This window comes from Eschrichtius robustus, chromosome 12, assembly GCF_028021215.1.
Source record: "Eschrichtius robustus isolate mEscRob2 chromosome 12, mEscRob2.pri, whole genome shotgun sequence".
NCBI lineage: Eukaryota > Metazoa > Chordata > Mammalia > Artiodactyla > Eschrichtiidae > Eschrichtius > Eschrichtius robustus.
Window position 1 is genome coordinate 32,859,470 of NC_090835.1, and position 22,732 is coordinate 32,882,201.

The window sequence follows — 22,732 nt, forward strand, 5'->3', positions numbered from 1 at the left end:
CCCTTCCACCAAGTGTCATCCCTGTCCCTGTCGCTGAAGCCACCTAATCCCCGGAGTGCCTGGCAGCTTTTGGAGGGGGGTAGCCGGGAAGGGGCGTCGGGGACAGGAGATGGAGACGAGATGCTCCGAGACAGCGGCCTCCTGGGAGGAGGCGTTACGAAGACCCCCGTGCCTGCACCTCGCCCGGGCCGGGCGCTCTCTGCTGCCCCCCGCGGAGGTGGCCGCGTCCCAGCCCCGGCCCCCCCACAAGCAGCTCCTCGGGAATGCTGGGAATGTGAGTCAGGGCAGCGGCGAGCGAGCGAGCGCGCCGAGCGGCCGGGCGGGGGGCCCGGCGGAGCGCAGTTTTGCCAGCGCCCGCGCGAGCGCCAGTCTCGAGACTGCGGCGGGTGCCGCCCCCTCGGCCGTCGGCCCCGCCCGGCCCGGCGCCCGGCCTCGGCCCTCGGAACGGCGCCTTTCCTCCTTCCCTCCCCCCACTTCCCTCCCTGCTCCTCCTCCTCCTCCCGCTCCTGCTCTCTCTGGCTTCGGCTCCGGTGCCGGCTCCTGCTCCTCGCGGCCGCCCGGGGCCAAGGCGACAAGAGGTTGTAAAAATCCATGTGGGACGGCCCCGCGGCGAGCATCGGAAAGGTGAGACGTAGACGCCGGAGCCGCTGAGCGCCCGGCTTCCTCGGGGCGCCCGTGCCCGGGCATCCCTCGTGCCGGGTCCCCTTCACTCGTGGGGAGCTGCAATGCGTTATCGGGGGGGAGCCGAGGGGTGAACCACCCGCCTCCACCAGGGCTTGCTGGGGCGGGGGAAAGGATGGGGCGGCCTAAGGGCGGATTTGTCTCGATGTAGAAACCCCCGGATTGGAACAAGTGCACGGCTTCCTCCGGCGCGCGGGGGCCGCTCGCTCGCCCCGGCGGCCCGGGCCACCTCCCGCAGTCCCTCTCCGGCAGCCACCCTCATTGCTATTGCCTTTCTTCTTTCCATCTCCCCCTTTCGCCTGGCTTTCCCCCTCTTGCCTTGAAGGGTGGGGTGTTGGCAGGGGCAAGGGTCTCAGGGAATTCCCAAGCAGAACAAAGTAGAGAAAGGTGGAGCCTCAGACTAGGGGGTGGGGTACCTAGCTGCTTCGGTGGGCTCCGAGGGCAGCGGTTCAAAAAAAAAAAAAAAAAAAAAACCGTGTCAGAGAACATGAAGCCGGATTTATTGGGGAGGGGTAGAGGGTGGTGGTATATGCAAACGAATACGATGTGAAATTAAACTGAACGACATTCCTTCCCTCGCCTTTCCCATCTCCGAATTATACAAGAAAAGGGATACTTATAGGGTTGTACCTATTCATTTTATTTATTTTTTATTACTGTCGGAGCCTTTGAAAGATCATCTTAGGACAGTGAAGATTAAGGGCTGCTTTGGTGCGGGATAATAAAACAGCGCTCGTAAACTACGATCGGCCCTGCCTTATTTATTTTGTACTTAAGGGTCTCTGTTCTCCTTGCCCGAGAGGGAGGGTCCGCTCTGTTACGAGCGGATCGATTTTAGGCGGCTACCTGCCTTTGCTGGATGAAAGGCAGTTTACTCCCGGAGCGGTGAATTGTCAGCTCCCTCTGTGATTGACAGCCACACCTACCACTTATGTGGGCAGAATGGGGACCGCTGGAACCTCAAGAGCCAATCAATGCTCGAGAGAGGAGGGCAGTTCCCACTGTCAGGGTTAGTTTCCTGGTTGGCTTTTTAAATCAGTGGTTTTACTTAACCATTGGTTTATACCAGGTATGAGGCTCCAGCTGTGAGAGGCAGACAAGCGAGAAGAAAACTTCGAAAATGGGCTTAGAAGCAAGTATGCTTGACTTGTATTTGTCACCCCCATCCCTTTTTTAGTTGTAGTAGTTGGGGATGCTCAGGCCGTTGGCTAAAAATGAAAATGAAATGAATCTGTGTAAAGAATGAAATGGGAGAGGGTGTTGGGGGTTAGAATTGTCCACCTGTTTCTCTGGAATTGCAGGCTCCTTTATAAGAGATACCATTTACTGTTGAGGTATCTGGAAAAGGGTGTGGCACTTTGTCTCCTATGGTCACTCTTGTCCTTGTAAAGTCACGTTGTTTCTCAGTATACAGTACTTGGCTCTTGGCTCTATTGGGTGGATTTTTAAGATATTTGTGAAGCAGGCAAGCATGCTTTATTTGGATTACCACGAATAGATTCTTTTAGTTTTTGACAGTGTGTAACCCAACTTCTGGAAGTGAAGGCTGCCTTCTTAACTTCCAGTTTGGGTGTCAGTTTGGAGGTGGCAGTGGGGTCAAGCCAGATCCTTTCTGGAGGGTAGAAGAGTTTGCGTTTAAGGTGAATTTGCTTTTAAGGTGAGCCATCTTGTCGGTCTGCTTCTGTGCATTAATGAAAGCCTTGTACAGTTTGGGGGTGGTGGTGTGTGGATTGTGATGGAAGCATGGCTTTCACCAGCAAGATTTTCAAGGGTGGATGGATTGTGGGCGGAAGGAGCAGATCCTTCTCAATTCTCTATTAGTGAAAGGCTAATTTTTCAATACTCTTGTCCCTGAATTCAGTGGAAAAATTACTGGTTGAACCAGAGAGCTGTCACCTTATAGAAGTTGTACCTGGATGTGAATATAAAGCTGTGCATTCAGCATTTCATGAACAGATTGTGAGCCAGTGTACACTGAGTAGGATGGTCTTCATGTAGGAGACAGGTTTGTCAAGGTAGTATTATTACTATTATCATTATTATTGTTATTGCATATGCTAGCACTTTGGGGAGTACTTTACATGTATTTTCTTTTTTAAACCCTGCAAAGCCCTTATGAGGTAGGTAGGACTATTATTATCCTCAAGTTATAGATGAGGAAACTAAAAGGAATTAAGTATCTTGCCACAGTTTAGTGTGAGAGTGAGAACTTGAGCCCAGGTTTCTCTGACCCAGAGCCCATGACCTTGGGCATGGCCTTGAATTCAAATTTTGGTTGTGCAGTCTGCATGTGTCCAGTCTGCAGTGTGGGCTCTTCCAGCTTACATAGGGTCTATTCTGTTAAGAGTCCACTGCCATATTGATGGTCTTTGCACTGTCCTATTTGCCCTTCCACTTTGAAAGCTGTTGCCTCCACCAACAGGCAATTTAAGTAATTTTGTGTGTTATATATTTCCAGTATGTCAGTTTTGGCCCAGAGGAAATTTGGTTTCAAACTTAACAGTGACTTAAAAAAAGGTAAAACAGAATAGAATGCACACTCTTCCATTTTTCTTGATATCTTAAATTTCCAATTGGAGTTCTGAATAGGTCTTAGTTGAATACATGCTCTTTTCATTCAATTGGCTTGTTTTCTTGTTTTGTTTTTGCTAAAGGATAGGAATTTTATTTTCTCTTCTACTTACAAAGAGATTCTTTTTCATTAGTGATTAAATATAATTATATTTAAAATTATCCTATTAAAACAATATTGCTCTCTTGCTTTATTATGTTACAAAAACCACAGACTTAAGCCTATCAGTGTCTTCTTCCCATTGATGAAACTCAATGGTCATGGTTGGCCAAAACAGGTATCCTGAAAAGTGAGTTTAGATGAATGGTGTTGGAGTCCACAAATTCACCTCAACAGATAGTCTTTGATTTTGGTGGGGTTGACTTTGTACAATCAACATTTTCATTTGTTTTACTAGGACTTGCTTTAACCCCTTTTATCGGCTCAGAAGTTAACATTTTGGCTGTCATATGGGAGACCTACGTGCCAGCCAGCAGTTCAGTTTTAGCAATGTTTATGTTATTCCTTGATACTTGATTGTGATTTTCCTTATTTTAGGAAGATAGTAGAACAAAAGGAAAATAGAAAAGCATTGATATTAATGATAATGTAGGTCTCATAAATTTAAAACAGTTGATCCAAAGATAGAAATCATTAGGTGTACCAAAGGCAGAGATGCTTTAACTGGTTCTTTCTTACGAGAAGAAAAAGAACAAAATGAATGATTATGTAATAAATGTGAAATTATATCAAATGGTAAAAAATAAATTAGTCAACGTTTGCTGCATAACAAAACTCCCGGACTTACAGCAACAGGTATTTATTCTCGGGACTTCCCTGGTGGTCCAGTGGTTAAGAATCCACCTTCCAATGCAGGGAACGAGGGTTTGATCCCTGGTCAGGGAACTAAGATCCCATATGCCATGGGGAACTAACTACTGAGCCCTCACATTCTGGAGCCTGTGCACCTCAACTAGAGAAAAGTGCGCCGCAACTAGAGAAAAGCCCGTGTGCCACAACAAAGAGCCCACATGCTGCAATGAAGATCCTGTGTGCTGCAACTAAGACCCAATGCAGCCAGATAAATAAATAAATAAATAAATATTTAAAAAAAGAAAAGAGGTATCTTCTTAAAAAACAAACAAACAAACAAAAAAACAGGTATTTATTTTCACCCTCATGAGTCTGTCAGTTGAGTGTTATTTGGCTCATCTAGGTTAGGCTTCTTGTGGTGACTCTGCTGTAGGCTGTAAGTTGGATTCTGGTCTGCTCCACCTGTGTTTGGGGCCCAGGCTGAAGGGGTAGCAGCTACTTGGGGCATGCTCTTATCATGGCAGATCACTGTATTCAAGAGCCTTGCCAAGTTGCACAAGCTAATGTCATTTCCACTAACAGTGTTTTTGGATATACCAAGTCACATGGGGAAGCCCAACATCCATGGGTAAAAGTAGACTCTGCCCATAGTTGGGGAGGGAATATTTGATGAACTATAATCTGAACTCCTACAATGTGTAAGAAGTATGGTGTTTTTATAGAATTTTGTAATTTTTTCTTCTCATTCTTGGGGAATGCAGTCTTCATCCCCTCACTCCTACCCCTGGCTTTATGACATATAAACCTAGTGTTTTACTTTTGCATTTCAGGAATATACCATGTTTGATTCTAGAGGACTGACTGTAAAAGCAGGTATGAATATATACATGAGTGTATTCGTGAATTAACTTAAATGATCAAGGCACTATTAATTAGAACCTACTGTGTTTGAGGGACTGTGCTCAATGGAGTGAGGAGCTCAAGAGTTTTTGTCTGACGTGAGTCCTGTTACCATAGAACTTATTAGGAGTAGGTGTCAGGAAAGACTTCTTGGATGAAATGGCATTTTCCTGGACCTTGAAGCAGTGACAGTTTTAGAGATACAGATAGAGCAGTGGATATAGTAGAAGTGTAAGGAGCACATCTGGATATAATGAGTTATTCCATTTGGCTAGAGGGTAAGACACGTGAATAATAATAACAATAATAATTATAATAATATCAATAATTATAGCTTAACTTTTATCGAGCAGTTAACTATGTGCTATGTACTCTGCTTAGCACTTTACGTAAAGTATATAATTTAATATTGGGGTAGACATTGCTGATTGCATATCCAGTATTCGTTCTCTCCTTTCTAACTAAAAGAACTCCAATTTTGTTTGGGATGGGGATATGTGCATCTCACGCTCCCAAACTCCCTTACATGAATGGCCACGAAATTCAGTTCTTATAATGATGCAAGTGGATGTTGTTGGATGGGGGCCTTCCTTAAAGCTTAATGAGGAGGACACACTTGGCTGGTATACCCCAGCAGCATTTGACCCCTTTTTGCTTCTTGCTACTGGGAGAATGGGCACAACGCCTTGAGGCGCAGCAGCGACCTACAACAACAAAGATAAGACCATGTATTAAAAACGACAAAGCTGGAACCTGGAAGGCTCTTGGTCTTGATGACATTGTTGAGCCATAGTACCAGCCTAGACTGCCTTCCCCTGTACTTCTTGTTGCTTAAAACAAATAACTTCCTTTCTTGTAAGCCACTATTTGTTACTTGTAATCAAACATAATCCTCGCTGATACATACCTTCTCAAGAGCCTTTCAAAGTAGATGCCATCATACCTATTTTAAAGGTGAGAACATCAAAAATCATATTAAGGCATTTGCACAAGATCTAGGATTCATCGCTATGTCATTTTGACTTTCAGGGACATCATCCTGCCTTTGGCTGGGCAAATAGTGCCGCAGAAGAGATAGTGTTGGAAAAGTAATTTGGGGTAAAATTGAGGAGGCAACTGGATTCCAGGTTGAAAAGTCTGAGTTTTAGTTCTGGGCTAATGAGTACAGTTGGCCCTCAGTCTATACGGGTTCTGCGTCTGGAGGGTTGACTGTAAGGGACTTGAGCATCCTCAGATTTTTGCCATCCATGGTCATTCTGGGAGCCAATCCCCTGCAGATACTGAGGGACAACTGTGTAAGATGATTTGGAAAAGACAGAGACTGGAGGTTGGAAGATCATTGAGGCTTAAATACGTGACACCAGTGCTTTAGTGTGAATGAAGGTGGAGGAGAAGCTGGGCACAAAGGTGAGCTGGGAACGTGAGAAGAGGATGGAACTGAGTGAACACAAATCATATTTGGCTGTTTACCTGTAATCTTCTGAGAACAAAAATGAAAGTCTCCTGAAGGTTAGTATTAACTTCTACTAATGGCTTCACATTTACCAGGAAGTAGGGAATGAGTAATGTAGAGAATTGTTAATGGGATGTGAATCATTATTTAGTGCAACAGGTGGGGACTTCTGCTTCTTGTCTATATAATTTACTGAACCCTTGATGACCTTGTATGACATGATTTTGGTCTGGGTCTGGCTCCATTGTGCCAAAGGTAGCAGAGATGAAGGGTATGGCCAGAGAGTGGTGAACAATACAACAAATTCTGTCAGTGGACTTATTTTCACATCTGCTAATCATTCTGGAGCTTTCTTAGGGGTGGGGCAGGGTCAATTTAACTTCCTGGGCCTCCGTTTTTTCTCCTGTCTCTCTACTTTTTTAATCTGTAAAATAAAGGATTTGGTTTACATTAGCGGTTTTCAAATGTTTTTCAGCTGTAGAACCTTTTGTTTCCTGAATAAAAACTTGTCTGGACCCTGAGTATATTTACAGAAAAAAGCAGAGCTGCTCTGAAAATTCAGGGTCCAGGTTTGTGTAGTCTGGTATGTCTTTATGTTGAGGCCACTGCTCTGAAATGATCCCTACACATTCTCCCAGGTCCAGGATTATGTGAATCTTAGAGCTGTCCAGATGTTTTATTGGAACATCCTCTTTAACAAATCCCTTTGTTATTCCACAGCTTGCTGTGTTTTAGTATCATCCAGGGTAGAGGTTGTTAATGTTCGCCACAGCTACTTTTTCTCCAGGTGTATGTGTGTGACCTCTATGCTAGAACATTTAATTTCCAGTGTGAGACCATCCAGTACTCTTTTCTGCTGTGATGATCATGCAAGCACCTGTTGAGATGGAGCCTCCATCTGCCAGGGTCCCTGAGTCACTAAATGAGCAAAGCTTCCAGTCAACTGGCATTGGACATACAATGTGACCGAGAAATACCTTTGTTGTTTTAAGCCATTGAGATTTTGTGATTTTTTATGCAGCACTTTTTATAAAGCTTATCTTTACTGATAGATCATCTTTTAGCACATCTGCTAAACTTTAACTTACTTTTTAAGTGTCTTCTGGATCAACCTGAGGTCTGGTCAACTTGTCCTTACTTTGTGCTTAGGAAAGTAGGAGGTAGCATCTACATTAGCTGTCCATGTAGGTCTCTGTACTCATAGATTCTATGAATTGGAATATTTATGCTTAATTACATTTGCTGTCATATTAAAAAAAAGTCCAAAGATATATTGTGTAGTGCACCTTACTTAAAAAAAAAGCCTTTAATTTAATGTCCTGTTGCTTTTTAAGGTAGTAGAACCTCAGTGGTTTGGGGAAGAATAATTATTATAAGTTACCATAATAATGGCTACTATAGCTTGAGGACTCATTCATTGATTTGTGAAATATTTATTGAGCATCTACTATGTGATAGGTACTGGTGGTATAGGGGTGAACCATAGATAGTTCCTCACTTGGAGCTTACACTCTAATTGGGGGTTGTGGATAAGTTTGCTCTGTTCTATGAAGGACATCAGTTATGAACATTTACTATGTGCTAGGTGCTTTATATCCCTCATTTCATAATACCCATAAAGGTAGGTATATTATCCCCATTTTATAGATGAGGAAACTGAGGCTCAAAGAATTTGATAAACTCTATGAAGGCAAGAGCTTTTGCCTTTTGCTGTATCCCCCAGTGCTTAGAAGAATCTTTGACACATAGTAGCTGCTGAATAAATATTTGTTGATTGAATAAATGAGCAGAGGAACTTGCTTAAAATTAATGCTGTGGTAGAACCGGAACTTGGTTGGGTGAACCCACATCTGCTTGACTCTCAGGCTGTTAAATTATCAATGGGCATAGTAGGAGCAGTGTGTTTACACACAGTTACAACAGAAGCAACAACTGAGCCCCACCAGTGTCAATGCCAAAGGCACCAGCAAGAGCCAGATTATCTGTCTTTTATGGCTAGGGCCGAGTTCTCTGCATAATTTGCTACTCACTCTGTCTCAGCTGGGGAAACTTGAGGCCACTACCTCACTGACTTAATTGCTGATGTAATTGGTCACCCCTCTCTTGGGCCAGTTCAACTTCTGCTCTATCCGGATTTCCTTAGCACTTGGCTGGCCCTGTTTCCCAGGTCTGTGCCTCAAGTTCTGCTTTTAGCATTTTGTGCATTCCTTCTCCAATTTCATTTTCTAGATTTGTTGCTTTGAAGTTCCAGGAAATCTCTAGTTGCTGGCACCTAGTGGGCACTCAACAAAATTAAAAAAAAAAAAAAAAAGGGAGCGAGAGAGAGAAGGAAAGGAAGGCAGCCAGCACTTTCAGGAAGGAACTAAGTGATTACTTTTTCCTGGGAGTCAATAGTGAGATTGCAGCCCCAGCAGATGAGGTGTATGGGTTGGGTTGGAGGGCATCTCTGGGGCACACCTATAGATGGAAGGCCAGTGGCAATGTTCATAGATGCCTTATACCAGCAGCTTTACTTTGCTGTGGTCTGTTCTTCAAATTCTACATTTTGCTCGCTTAATTCTCTTGTATGTGTGCAGTGTGTGCACGCACGTGTATGTGTATGCATGGGGGGAGTCTAATTCTTTCTTCCTGCCTTACAGCTTTCCACCCCTAAAGGTAGTTGTCATTCTGTGATTTCAGAATGTGAATGAATTACAGGCAGCAAAGTGCATTCCCCGTAAGTGTATTAAGAGCAAACTATTAATTCAAGGCAATTTCTTAGTGGCTCAGAAGACAAGAGCTTGAATGGGAATTGAGCAATGTGTTCTTTAAGAATATGCTCAGATCCTTATGCAAACTGTGAGAGGCTTTCCCCTAAAACAGTATGGCTAATTATAGCAAGAAAGGGCAGGGTTTTATGTAAGGAATTATACTGAGTTGTGCACTGTAGTTACTAGTTCTTTTGTAGCAGATTTCTCTAAAACAAGATGGGTGTGGTCAGGGTGGGAAGTTCATCTTCTGTGGGCCCAAGGTGATTGAAGGTAGGGGCCCAAGGTGATTTGGGGTCTGGGAGCTGCTCTGAGGGTGGAGAACAACCCTCTGAAGGTGGAAGGTTGAGTGGCTCTGTAAGATGTGAGGTTGGTCTGATCCATGGTTATTTTCTTGGTGACACTGGTAGGCACCAAACTCCTACCAAGATGACTTTCTTATTCCTGGTTTAAGGCAGATTAGCCATGCTGCCTTCCTGCCAGCTGGCTGCAAGCTAACTGCCCTCCCTGGAGGACCAAGACTGTGGTTCAAAGGTCAGGATCCTAGTGGAGCAGTGTTGTTGATCCTTTTCCACATTTGGCTCTCAGGAGAGGGCTTCAGATGTGTTTTCTTGCTGTCTGGTGATGTGTGCTTTTTGTTCCTTCTGGATAAAATTCTCCCTGCTTCCTTCCCCACCCCCCCTTTTGGTTCTCTAGCCATCTTGTTTCTGAAACCTCTCCATGGTGGGTAAGCAGGAGGTTAGGTAGTGAATTGGATGATAGCTTGGTATTCTTAGGAGCTCGTTGAAAACAGGTCCTGTTTGATGCTGGGGGGATACAAAGGCACTGGAGTTTCAGTGATTGCTGTTTATCAGGCTTGCAGGCACAGAGAGCAGTTAGCAGGGGTACATAAGGGAAATTCTTTACCTTTTTTGTTAAGTCTGAGAAAGTACTATCTTTTCATACAGAGCCTTCGAATACATTGACAGGACATCCTTAAAATCAGCAACATGAATAGCTGCTTAGAATAACTTCCGAGCAGATTCTTTTGGATATAGAGATGGGAGCACTGACCTGCGAGTCAAGAGACCTAAATTCCATTTCTGGTTTTGCCACTAGCTTTCTACTTATTTCTCCATTTCTTAATATATATCAGAATCATCTGGCTCTTTTCCAGGTCTAAAATGATTTTTTTTTTTTTTTACAACAGGTTTTTCATGCAAAGGATCAGCTAAGTAACTGTCATTTTATAAGCTATTTTATCCTGGAAAGCAAGAATGTCTGGTGTGCTTTCATGATGGGCTTTATTAACAAAGAGTTAAGCCATTATATTATAATTTCACTATATATGTGTGTGCTTGCTTCATGGCAGCTCTCTGCTGGCACTGGGGATGCAGTTGTAAATAGAGCAGAGTTGTAAACAGGTGATTTTGGGGGGCTCAGGGATTGTAGCCTCTAGGGGGGCACCAAACAAGTAAGCAGGGTACTGTCATGGAAGCTCTTATGGCAGAACACCCAGGCTGTCCTCCTCTAGGAGGACGGGGGGGATTCATGGATGAAGGATGGAGACAGGCTTCTGGAAGAAGGTAACACCTAAGGGGAGGTAGAACACTAAGAGGAGCTGGCTGGGGTAAGCTTGGTTTTTTGGTTTTTTTTTTAAACATCCTTCCCCTATCACATTTTTTTTGAGTCTTTATTGAATTTGTTACATTATCGCTTCTGTTCTATGTTTTGGTTTTTTGGCTGCGAGGCATGTGGGATCTTAGCTCCCCGACCAGGGATCGAACCCACACGCCCTACATTGGAAGGCAAAGTCAACCACTGGACCACGAGGGAAGTCCCTGGGCTTGATTTTGATGGTACAAATAACAGAGGGAACAGTCCAGGTCCAAAGATGAGCAAGAGGATGGAAGGTTGGGGGTTTGGGGAGATGAAAGCAGACCTGAGGAGATGGAGTTTAGCTTGGCTGGGGGTGGGGGTTTGTGAGAGAGGCCAGGGAGAGTAACAGGCCTGAAGACCCTGTGATCCACTAAGGAGATGAAGTTCAAGCTTAACCATCAAAGGGTTTCAGTAGGGGACTGGCACAACCAGAGATGCTGAATTCTCTTTTTTCTTCTTTCATTCCACTTTTGTGGCAATAACTACCTGCTTTTGGTGTTTGTGGGAGTATGGAGTTTGAAATTGGGGTAAGGGAGTAGCAGGATGACCTGGAAAACAATCGAAGGATTATGAATATGGTCTTGGGAATCCTAGCAGTGCCCATTCTGATTTCATTGACCAAACACACTTTATGCAGCCTTAATAACTTTAAAAGACCATTTTCCAGGTGAAGATGCTCCTGATAAAAGATCTGTAGTGGGACTCCACACTGTTTGTTGGTTTTGAGCATCTCTCTGAATGTCGTCTGGGACCAGGTCCTTTTCAGTGAGTTTTGAGCAAAGCACAGAGTATGGATCTTGTTTTAAAATGTTTGCAAATGTTTGCAGTTAATGGGTGCAATTAAACTGACTTTGTTAGACTAATAGAAAGCAATAGTTAAGGTAATTCATAGTGTACAATTTCTGAAAGTGGTGTGAGAAAGCTCATGAATGAAAATGGTTTAATTATTCTGTGAAGCGTACAAGATTGAGAGTTGTGCTGAAACTGCCTTCAGTGCCCCATGTATACCAGCTGCCTACGACTTTACTTTTGTATGATTTTTGTACTCTAGATGGTAACACTGATAAACTGCCTTTCATACATTAATCTTTTAAGTACATATTTTTTTTAAATTAATTAATTAATTAATTAATTTTATATTTGGCTGTGTTGGGTCTTCGCTTCTGTGCGAGGGCTTTCTCTAGTTGTGGCAAGTGGGGACCACTCTTCATCGCGCTGCGCGGGCCTCTCACTATCGCGGCCTCTCTTGTTGCAGAGCACAGGCTCCAGATGCGCAGGCTCAGTAGTTGTGGCTCACGGGCCCAGTCGCTCCGCGGCATGTGGGATCTTCCCAGACCAGGGCTCGAACCTGTGTGCCCTGCATTGGCAGGCGGATTCTCAACCACTGTGCCACCAGGGAAGCGCTGCTCATACATTAATCTTGACTTCTGTGCTTCAGCTTGTGAACCAACATTTTGAGCTACTATATTATTGCCTTACCTGATAACAAGTAGTTTTATTTCAGCAACATCACCATATTTGTATAGCAGAGTCTGTGTAATCATTTGAGTAGTTCTTTAATCTTCTCATTATTTTATAAAAAGTAAGTGGAAAATGAAAAAAATATAGGCAGTAATAAAGGAGAAATATGAGCCTCATAAACATAATGTAATTGAGGCAAAGATGGAAACCATTTAAACATGCCCAATATAGATGGTGTTTACCCAGTCAGATGCTTTGGACTTAAGGTGGCCAACTCTATACAGTCGTGAGGGATAAGAATGAAGTTAAAGGCTATGGACATATGAAATTTTAGAAAAAAGCTTTGTGGATTATGATAAAGGTCAAGATGTAATTTGGATTTTGTCATTTGTTTTGGGGTACAGAACTTCCATTTTTTTTTTAAAATAAATTTATTTATTTATTTATTTATTTATTGGCTGTGTTGGGTCTTCGTTTCTGTGCGAGGGCTTTCTCCAGCTGTGGCGAGCGGGGGCCACTCTTCATCGCGGTGCGCGGGCCTCTCATTGTCGTGGCCTCTCCCGTTGTGGAGCACAGGCTCCAGATGCGCAGGCTCAGTAGTTGTGGCTCATGGGCGTAGTTGCTCCGCGGCATGTGGGATCTTCCCAGACCAGGGCTCGAACCTGTGTCCCCTGCATTGGCAGGCAGATTCTTAACCCCTGCGCCACCAGGGAAGCCCAGAACTTCCCTTTTGAACATATAAGTGTAGTAAACTTTTGTTTGTTCAGCTTTAAAAAAACGTATATTAAGAAAGGCATTTTCTGCAAAAGTAGTGGATAGAAATTGAACTTCTCACCAGTCTTATATAGGAGAGTCTGCCATAGTCAGTAGCATATTCCTTTGATAGGCTAAGTGGCATAGGTGGTCACTGTGCTTAACAAAATTCTCTGTGTATTTTGGTGAACCAGTAAAGAGAAACCAAAGAAAATAAAATGGTACTTAGCAAAGAATGCACCTCAATGGATTTTCAGGATTCCATGGTTTCATTTGGTATACTGTGGAACAGAAAAAGACTAAATGCATCTTAGTCCTCATCATATGCCTTAGTGATGCTAAGATGGTACATTTGGAGCCAAAGAGAGAGAAGGGTAAGAATTAAGATTTGTGTATAATTAACCCCACAGCCCTCTTAATTCCCCTGGTCAGGAGGGTATGATGGTGATGTGTCTGCCTTGGAGGATCTAACTGATATTTGGGAGCTTGTTTAACTTTCTTTGTGGGCTCTGCCCACTTCTAAGCAAAGGATTGAGTTGGATGCAAAATTTCGGTTCCTTTTCATGCCTCTTGTGGTTAAATGGTGAATGTTAAGTCATGGGAGATGTTGATGTAAAAGAAAAGAATATGTATATTTTTAAATATATGTATAACTGAATCACTTTACTGTACACCTGAAACTAACACAACTTTGTAAATCAACTATATTTCAATAAAAATAACATGGGAGGTGTTAATCAGGTAGAAGACGGGAAAGAATAGCTCTTGGGTTTCTAATCTCTTCCTGAAACTGAGACACAGTTTATCAAAAAGGCAAATAACTATTGGACCAGAAGTTCAAGAAACTCATATTAATTACCTACTATGTGTCAGACACTGTGCTAAGCACATGCAAGAATGATCTCATTTAATCTTGACAATAACCCCGTGATCCAAATATTATTTCTCATGATGAGGAAATTAACATTTAGAGAAGTTAAGAAACTTGCCTGGGTGTCTTAGTTTAGCTTCTCCCAGAATTAGAACCTGAGACAAGTATTCTAGTACAAGTAATTGTTTGGGACATACAGGGAACACCAGTAGGTGAACAAGGATATGAGACAGGGGGGAGAAGGCAGCCAATAGATAGGACATTATTCAGTAAGTTACTACAGTGGCGACTGGAGTTTAATCGCACAAGGAAACTCTGGAGATAGTGTAACACACCTGCCTCCGGATGGTCTCATGTGAGGGGTGAGGAAGCAGGGGTATGTAACCACCAGCTCCTGTCAGTTGTTTTTTGTTTTCTTTTTGAAAATTTATTTTTATTATTTTTATTTTTTATTGTGGTAAAATATATGTAACATTTATCATTTAAACCATTTTTAAGTGTACCGTTCTGTGGTATTAAGTTCACTCACAATATTGTGCAATCATAATCACTCTCCATCTCCAGAATTTTTGCATCATTTCAAACTGAAGCTCTGTGCCCATTAAACAATGACTCCCCATTCCCTCCTGCCCCCAGCCCTTGACAACCTCTATTCTACTTTCCGTCTCTATGAATTTGATTATTCTAGGTACCTTATACGAGTGGAATCATACAATATTTGTCCTTTTGTGTCTGGCTTACATCTCTTAGCATAATGGTTTCAAGATTCATCCATGATGTAGCATGTATCAGAGTTTCCTTCCTTTTTACGGATGAATGATATTCCATTGTATTTATATACCACATTTTGTTTATCCATTCATCCGCTGATGGACATTTCGTTTGTTTCTACATTTTTGCTATTGTGAATAATGCATCTATGAACATTGGTGTATCCATATTTCTGTCCGTTGTTTTTGAGAATGGTTAATTCCCTGGCAGTTCCATCCCCCACCTTGCAAAAGCAGAGTAGTTTTCCAAGGTTCAAAAGATATCCTCAGCAGAGATGCTGATATTGGCAGTGTGAACTCCTTTGGGGCACTCTAAAATGTTCAAGTCAGAGGGACATTAGTAGGGCACTTAAGAGCATTTCCTCACATGGTCTTTACCCAAGTAAATAGAGAAGCTAGGATTTGAATCTTGCCTCAAAGCCCATGCTTTTAACTGCTCTACACTGAGTACTACAGTACTGAGATTTGAAGATGAATGAGACGTGGTTATTGCCTTCAAGGACCTATCAGGGTTGAATCATCTGTTTTGCAAAAGGCTCCAGGGAAGACAGTGGCATCACATGGAGCAATCTGGAACTCACAGAGCCACTGTAAGATGGAATCACACGTAGCAGACGTATGGGTTCCCTTTCTCCTGACACCCTGTGGTGAGGCATGCTTGGGCCGGGCACGACTGGACTGTTCATGGGGCTGTGCTCCAGGACAGGCACTCACACATGTGCTGACCACTGGAGTTATGAGTTCCAGTCCACGCCCATTGATGCTTCCTGGCATTCACTTGAGCTGTTTGTGCAACTATTGATATGTCATCTCAGCAGGGGTTATCCTTCTATGAGCTTTTCTGACGATTGTCTTCATCTTGATGTCCAAGCATCAGAAGCAGCTATTTGTTAGGAAAGAACTTAGGGCCCAGGAATGATAAAGAGAATACATTTGGAGGCAGTTAAAATGGTTGGTTATGTGTATCTGTGTCTGAAAAGACATCATTTACAAGTGATTTGCATTTATCTAGAAACCTAACATGAGATATTTTGTCCCTGAAAGGATGACATTACCTAGATTGGTGGTGTGGCAAAAGAAGAAAAAAAATGAGAGATCAGTCAGTGAGAAAATGCTGCCCTATATTTTAACCTAAATGTTAAATATTTTGTTTTAGTACTACATTTGTGGGAGCTGGGTGTATTAGTCAGATATTGCTAGGGTATGCTGAGATAACAACTCCAGAGCTCAGTGGCCTCCTTCTCTCTCATGGGTTGTGCATGGCTCTATTCCACCTTGTCTTTATTCTGGCACTCAGGCTGAAGGAGTCATCCCTTCCTTGGATGAGCCATTCTCATGGCAGAGAAGAAAACAACTATGGTTTACTCACAAGATGCCTCTTATAGCTTCTGTTTGGATATGGCGTGTGTTGCTTCAGCTCACATTGCATTCTGCAAAAACAAGTCACATGGCCAAGCCTTATGACAGTGGGGCAGGAGAGACTATAGGGATGAGCTGACTACAGAGGGACAGTGAATATTTTGAACAAATGAGGCAATTTACTGCACTGGCTAAAATTGTGCTCTCATGTGCAAATTGCTTAGCAACCTTTTTAACCATCTAATCTTTTTAGATTCATTGCAACATGTTTAATATTGTTTTTCTCCTTTTACTCATAAGGAAGACACATATTGTACTTAAGGGACTAGTTCTCTTCCTGGGATCCATGTAAAACCACCCATGTAGCTAGTATTATTATTCCTAATAATTCAGTCGTTACTGTCTTTCAAGAACTAATCATAGAGTTTGAAGGAAACATTGAGACTCAGAATTTGAATGCCTTTTATAGTCATGTGAAATTAATAGGGAACAAAGGACTAATTATTAACAACATGATGATCATCCTTTAAGAAAATAATACAGTGTGTCTGTAGTTAATATTGATGATGAGGGTTGTTGTACTGAGTATTTATCACGCCTCAGGCACTGTGCTGAGCACTTACACTTTCTTTGATTTAGTCATGACTCGCCTTATTTTTGTGAAATAGCTATTGTTACTCCTGAGGCCATTGTTAACTTACTGAGGTACTTACTAAGGCTCAGAGAGGTTTGTTAGCTAGCTCAAGGTTAAACAGATAAAAAAATGTGAGTTTCAGGACTCAAACCTAGTATATGTTTAATCACTTAACCAAGGTTTCTCAGAGTTAGATGAGATCCCTTTTAAAGAAGATAATTTCTCATAGAACCCCAGGTATGCTTAAATTATTGTTATTGGAATGATACTTTTAACTGTATAAACATAAAGCTGGTGAGGTTTTTTTTTTTTAAGCTCCTACACCTTTATAAAACTTAAATCAATTTAGAAATTAAGTACACATCGTATAACTAATTCAAATTAACAACATTAATTTAACCACATTAACTAAATTGCTGCTTGTAACTGGAATATGATGCCAAGTATTCTGGGCCGGTTCTTTGGCAGTCAGATGGTCTACCCTGCTGTGTGCTGGGTGATGACTCAATTCTCCCACCATATTCACAATATTCAATTTGTGCGAAACTTTGCTTCATGCTGAGGAGCTTGACGTCCCTTACCTTTCACTGGGTGAGAACACATCATTTAGATTCCCAGGTCCATCTTTTTTTCTTTCCCTTTGATGCATAGTGATTCCTTAGGGTACAGCTTGTTGCTCAAACTCAATGGGCATGGCTGCCGTGATGATCAAAAATGTCCTTACATTATTTGTTTTCAGATTATTGAAATAAAAACAACCTTAATTTCTCACGAGGCTTGTAAATTCTCTAATATATGGGACTGTGGATCTGCCCCCCTCCTCCTTAGTTTTTGCTCAGGTTAAAAAACTGGATTTTCTCTCTCTGGTACTACTCTGTCTTTCTTTTATAGGACTTTCTCCATCTGAGACCACACCCTATTACTACCAGAAAGGGTCTCATCTATTTCCAATGTTCACAATACCTGGTAGCCATGCACAATAGCTGGAGTTGCTTGTGTAAACCTGAATAAAGGGGCTATTGTTTTCCTTTGAAATGGAGGAATTTGAGTCCCTGGAAGGTCAGAAACAATACTACAGATTTGTTCTCGAAATATTTGTTGAATAGATTTAAACCATGTCCCATAATTTCCCTTTTAATATATTTTGTTGGATAAGCCTACACTTATCCATGCACTAAGAGGTTTAATTCAGTTACTTGATGACTTAATGTAGTTATTGACTCTTATTCACTATAATTTCAGTTTTTAGAGTGATTACTGAATACTATTCAGCATCCTGAACCTGGCCCTTGCTAAAGTCTCATGTGACTCCTCCATGATGATCAGTCATATTTTTCAGAGACCCCAGAGTTAGGATATAACATTTATTCTTTATCTTCTTTACAGAATACATAGATGAATGCTTGTCTCATTTGCACATTTAAGCCATTTCCCTTCCCTTATTATTGATTGTGTGTGTGTGTGTGTGTGTGTTTTTTTGGAATAGCTTACAATCTTTTTTTTAAAAATAAATTTATTTATTATTTATTTATTTATTTTTGGCTGCCTTGGGTCTTCATTGCTGCATGTGGGCTTTCTCTAGTTGCAGTGAGCAGGGCCTACTCTTGGTTGCGGTAAGCGGGCTTCTCATTGCGGTGGCTTCTCTTGTTGCGGAGCACGAGCTCTAGGTGCGCGGGCTTCAGTAGTTGTGGCTCGCAGGCTCAGTAGCTGTGGCTCACGGGCTCTAGAGCGCAGGCACAGTAGTTTTGGCGCATGGGCTTAGTTTCTCCGTGGCATGTGGGATCTTCCTGGACCAGGGCTCGAACCTGTGTCCCCTGCGTTGGCAGGTGGATTCTTAACCACTGTGCCACCGGGGAAGCCCCAGCTTACAATCTTTGCTAAAATTTTTCCTTGTGTATATGATTATGTGTATATTCTTTTAGACATAATCCTTACGTGTTGATTTTAAATGTAGAAAAATATTGTGTGATTGGAGTTTTAGGGGCAAAGGGGTAGAGTTGTTATTCTTCTACCTTTCTATCATTTTCTCTGAAACATCTGTTAGTTGACAGATTGAGGATTTTTTTAGTGTAAGACCCAATAATTCCTGAATTTTTTTTGTAAGTACACTATAGCTAGAGCTTTGCCAATTGACGTTTTACGTTTGCAGATTAAAGGAAATGCACAGATGTTTCAAAAACGAATCAAAAACCTTATTTATCTGTTCATAGCAACTAGCTTAATTTGTTACGTTTATGAAACTTTATGAGGCAGTGAATAATATTGTTATAATCAGCATATTATATTAACCATAATTAAAAAAAATTTTGATTTAGCATCTCAAATTATTTTTTTACTTTTACTCGTTGTTGTTTGGCATTTTGTTGTATTTTAAATGTGTGGATTTAGCTGTGTAGTAGCTAGTGGTGTATTCCTTTAACAAAAGTTTTTAGGTGCTTCAGATTTTAAATTTAATCCCTTAGAATAAACTGATAGTGTTTGAAATTAAAACAGAAGTTGTCAATGGAAAGTACAATTAACTAATACTTGGTGTACAGAGTCCTTACCTTGCAGTATAAGATATAGTCAGCCTCTTCACTTAAGCACCTTACCATAAAATATAGCCAAGGCAGCTGAACATGTAATCATGCTAAATCTGCACATGGAAAACAGTAATTATAAAATGAGTTTGGGGGGACTAAAGGAGAGAGTAGTGATGTGTGGGTGAGTATGTTTAAGTTGCAGAGAGCTTCTTGGAGAATGATGGAAAAGCATTTTTGAAAATCTCTGCTACCTGAAGCTGGACTTTTTTCCCCCTGATTCATATCATTGTGGTATTTAAAGAGGAAATGGCTTATTATTAGGACTTTCAATACCTATATATGTATGATATTGTAGCCTGCAGACAATGGGAAAATGTCTATTTTTCTTTCCAGCTTTATTTATTTATTTATTTTTAATAGCTACTTTATTTATTTATTTATTTATTATTTTTGGCTGTGTTGGGTCTTCGGTTCGTGCGAGGGCTTTCTCTAGTTGCGGCAAGCGGGGGCCACTCTTCATCGCGGTGCGCGGGCCTTTCACTGTCGGGGCCCCTCCCATTGCGGGGCACAGGCTCCAGACGCGCAGGCTCAGTAGTTGTGGCTCACGGGCCCAGCTGCTCCGCGGCATGTGGGATCTTCCCAGACCAGGGCTCGAACCCGTGTCCCCTGCATTAGCAGGCAGACTCTCAACCACTGCGCCACCAGGGAAGCCCTCTTTCCAGTTTTAAAAAATGGTTGATGTCTTGAGCATTTTGAATAGAGGGCTGAGTTTGACTCAGGAGTCTGACAAATCAAGCTTAATGGACTGAGAGAGTTCTAAGACAACTTTCAGGTTTAAAACCACTGTGCCCTGTTCTGGTAGCCTTGGGCTTATTAATTAAAGTCAGCTTTTACTGAGCATTAGCTGTGTGCTGGGCATTGTACTAATTATTTTTCTTCTATTGTCTTATTTTATCTTTTCCAAATCACTGTGGAAAGTACCACAATTATACTCATTTTACAAATGAGAAAAGTGAGGATTGGCAAAGTGAAGTAATTTGCTTAAGGCTACACATTAAGAAATTAGAGATATGACTCCAACCAGGTCTGTTATTGAGGTCCCCTCTTTCCTTTTTTAAAACACTTTGTATCACCTCTCTGGCTACAATTACAAAATTATTGCATTAAACGCCATGGAAGTAATTTCAATCATATGATGAAAATGTCGTAATATTACATATATTCTTTCAAATATTCAAAAACTGTTTTATGTATCTCCTGTGTACGCTTAGCTCTGGGCAGGAAGAGTACCTGCACAGGGCCTGAGGCTTTAGAGGGCCCACTCTGGCCCTCCTCTGCCTGCACCTTCCCCATGGGGGAGGGGGAGTCTGCGGGACCAACAGGCCTGGGACCTCCCTGCTTAAGTGACCCTGAGTGGTGTTCCAAGGTGCTTCCAAGATGCTTGGGCTTCTTTGCCAAGTCTGTCCTCCTGAGGACAAACCATGCTACCACTGTGCACACCGTTAGGCATAGAGTTGCTGAGGGGTACCTCTTTGTGAAAGTATAGATCAGGTGTCAGGAAACTACTGCCTTTGGGCTAAGTCCGCCTAACACCTGTTTTTATAAATAAAGTTTTATTGGAACACACCCACACTCATTTGGTTATAAATTGTCTATGGCTACTTTTGTGCTGAAGTGGCAGAGTGAGTAGTTGTTACAGATACCAAATAGCCCACAAAGCCTAAAATATTTACTATCTGGTCTTTTTTAGAAAAAGTTTGCTGGCCCCTGGTGTAGACAGAGCTAGCTTAGTGTGCAGGCTGCGGAGTTCACATATGTGAGGCCCCTGGGGTGTGGTTGAGCCAGGAGCGGGGAGAGAAGGATGTTGGTTGGGGGAAGGCCTGCCTCTTGCCACCATGTTTTGACGAGAGCTCTGAAGAGTCCAGGAATTTTAAGTTCAAAATTCACACCTCACCTTCTACATCTTTATATTTGTCAGGGTAGGAAGATAAAATGCATTTTATTTACCAGTTTGTTACCTCGATTTATAACTGTAAAATATATAGACATGTGGTACTTGGGCCTCTATTTGTACTCTAGCCCTGGGCCCCATATATGTTAGAACAAAAGTTAAGCCCTGGGGTACAGTGTAAGGGTTTAAAGTAGGAAGGAAGAGAGACCCCAACAAGTAATCACACAAATTAATATGGAATTATAATGTGTGGAAGTGCTTTTGGGTCATATATGGATGATTCAGAAACCTTACTTCAAGTTTCACTTGTCCAAATTAAACCAAAAATGCTGGAACCCACCTGCCACTTAGCTGGAAGTTCTAGGTCTTTCCACTAGGGCTCCTCCCGTCTTTCTCCACTTCTCCCCGTCTCCCTGCCTGACCCCTACCCCAGGATTTCACTGCCCTAAAGTGAGGGGGATATGGGTATAGATCCCACACCCAAGCCCAGAGATGTTCTGTCCAACAGTTACACCACATGATTTCATCTTTGTGCCACAAGGTGTTTCTGTTGAGTCTGGTCTTCCTCAGATGAAAGATGCTGTGGGTCCCTCTGTGGTCCCCACTATATGGTCCCACAAGAGAAGGCCAATCCAGTCTCCCAGTGGCCAAGCTCAGCCACTGGTGTGCCATGCGTGGTGCAGCAGATGCTGTCTCAGCACTCATGGCCTGTATTGGAACATGAGGACTTTTTCTTGGTGTCCATGTAGCACAGGCTGGAAGTGCCAGGGGAGCAGCCCTCTGCCAATGATGAACGGGTCCCTTGCCTTTACCGAGGTGCACCTATGAGGCAGGTTCTACACTGCCTCCCAGGACTCCTTCAGCAGGACTGAGCCCAGTTGTCCACAGCAGAAATTTCCTTGAAAATGCACCCTATCTTCACTTCCTTCACTTCCTTGCCTTAGTACCAAACTCTCCCTTCAGTACTTCCTGGGATTACCTTCTAAATGAACCAGCTGCACCCCAATCCTTGTCACATTGTCTTCTGTGGGGAACCCTACTCGGATACGTGGATCTCCTCATGAGTTACAGCCCCACCCCATGCACAGCGTTGTGCCCCACTGCACAGGCTCCACTTGGCATGGCAGGGCCTCTAGGAGCTTCCTGCCTCACCTGCATGCTTTGTCCATACAAGCTTCTCCACAGCTCCTGGGTCACTTGTCTTGAGTCCCAGTCACCAACCTGGACTCCCTCTTATCTTTTTTTTTTTTTTAATTTTTAATTTTATTTATTTATTTTTGGCTGTGTTGGGTCTTCGTTGCTGTGCGAGGGCTTTCTCTAGTTGCGGCAAGCGGGGGCCACTCTTCATCGTGGTGTGCGGGCCTCTCACTATCGCGGCCTCTCTTGTTGCGGAGCACAGGCTCCAGACCCGCAGGCTCAGTAGTTGTGGCTCACGGGCCTAGTTGCTCCGCGGCATGTGGGATCTTCCCAGACCAGGGCTCGAACCCGTGTCCCCTGCATTGGCAGGCAGATTCTCAACCACTGCGCCACCAGGGAAGCCCTCCCTCTTATCTTGAAGTAATTATTTCTGGAAACTCTAGTCTTGTCTGCAACCATATTCATCTCCTCCCACAGATCTCATTTACTCT

At 42.7% G+C, this 22,732-nt stretch overlaps 1 protein-coding gene across 9 annotated transcripts in view; it reads left to right on the top strand.

Annotated features, from left to right (window-relative positions):
* The first annotated feature begins 512 nt into the window (after positions 1–512).
* ERC2 (ELKS/RAB6-interacting/CAST family member 2) overlaps positions 513–22,732 on the top strand; it is a 973,185-nt gene continuing 950,965 nt past the window's right edge. For all 9 annotated transcript variants that reach the window (XM_068559352.1, XM_068559351.1, XM_068559353.1 and 6 more), the window contains exon 1: positions 513–624. The gene's annotated coding sequence lies outside the window, so the exon portion shown is untranslated. The remainder of the gene's footprint in view (positions 625–22,732) is intronic.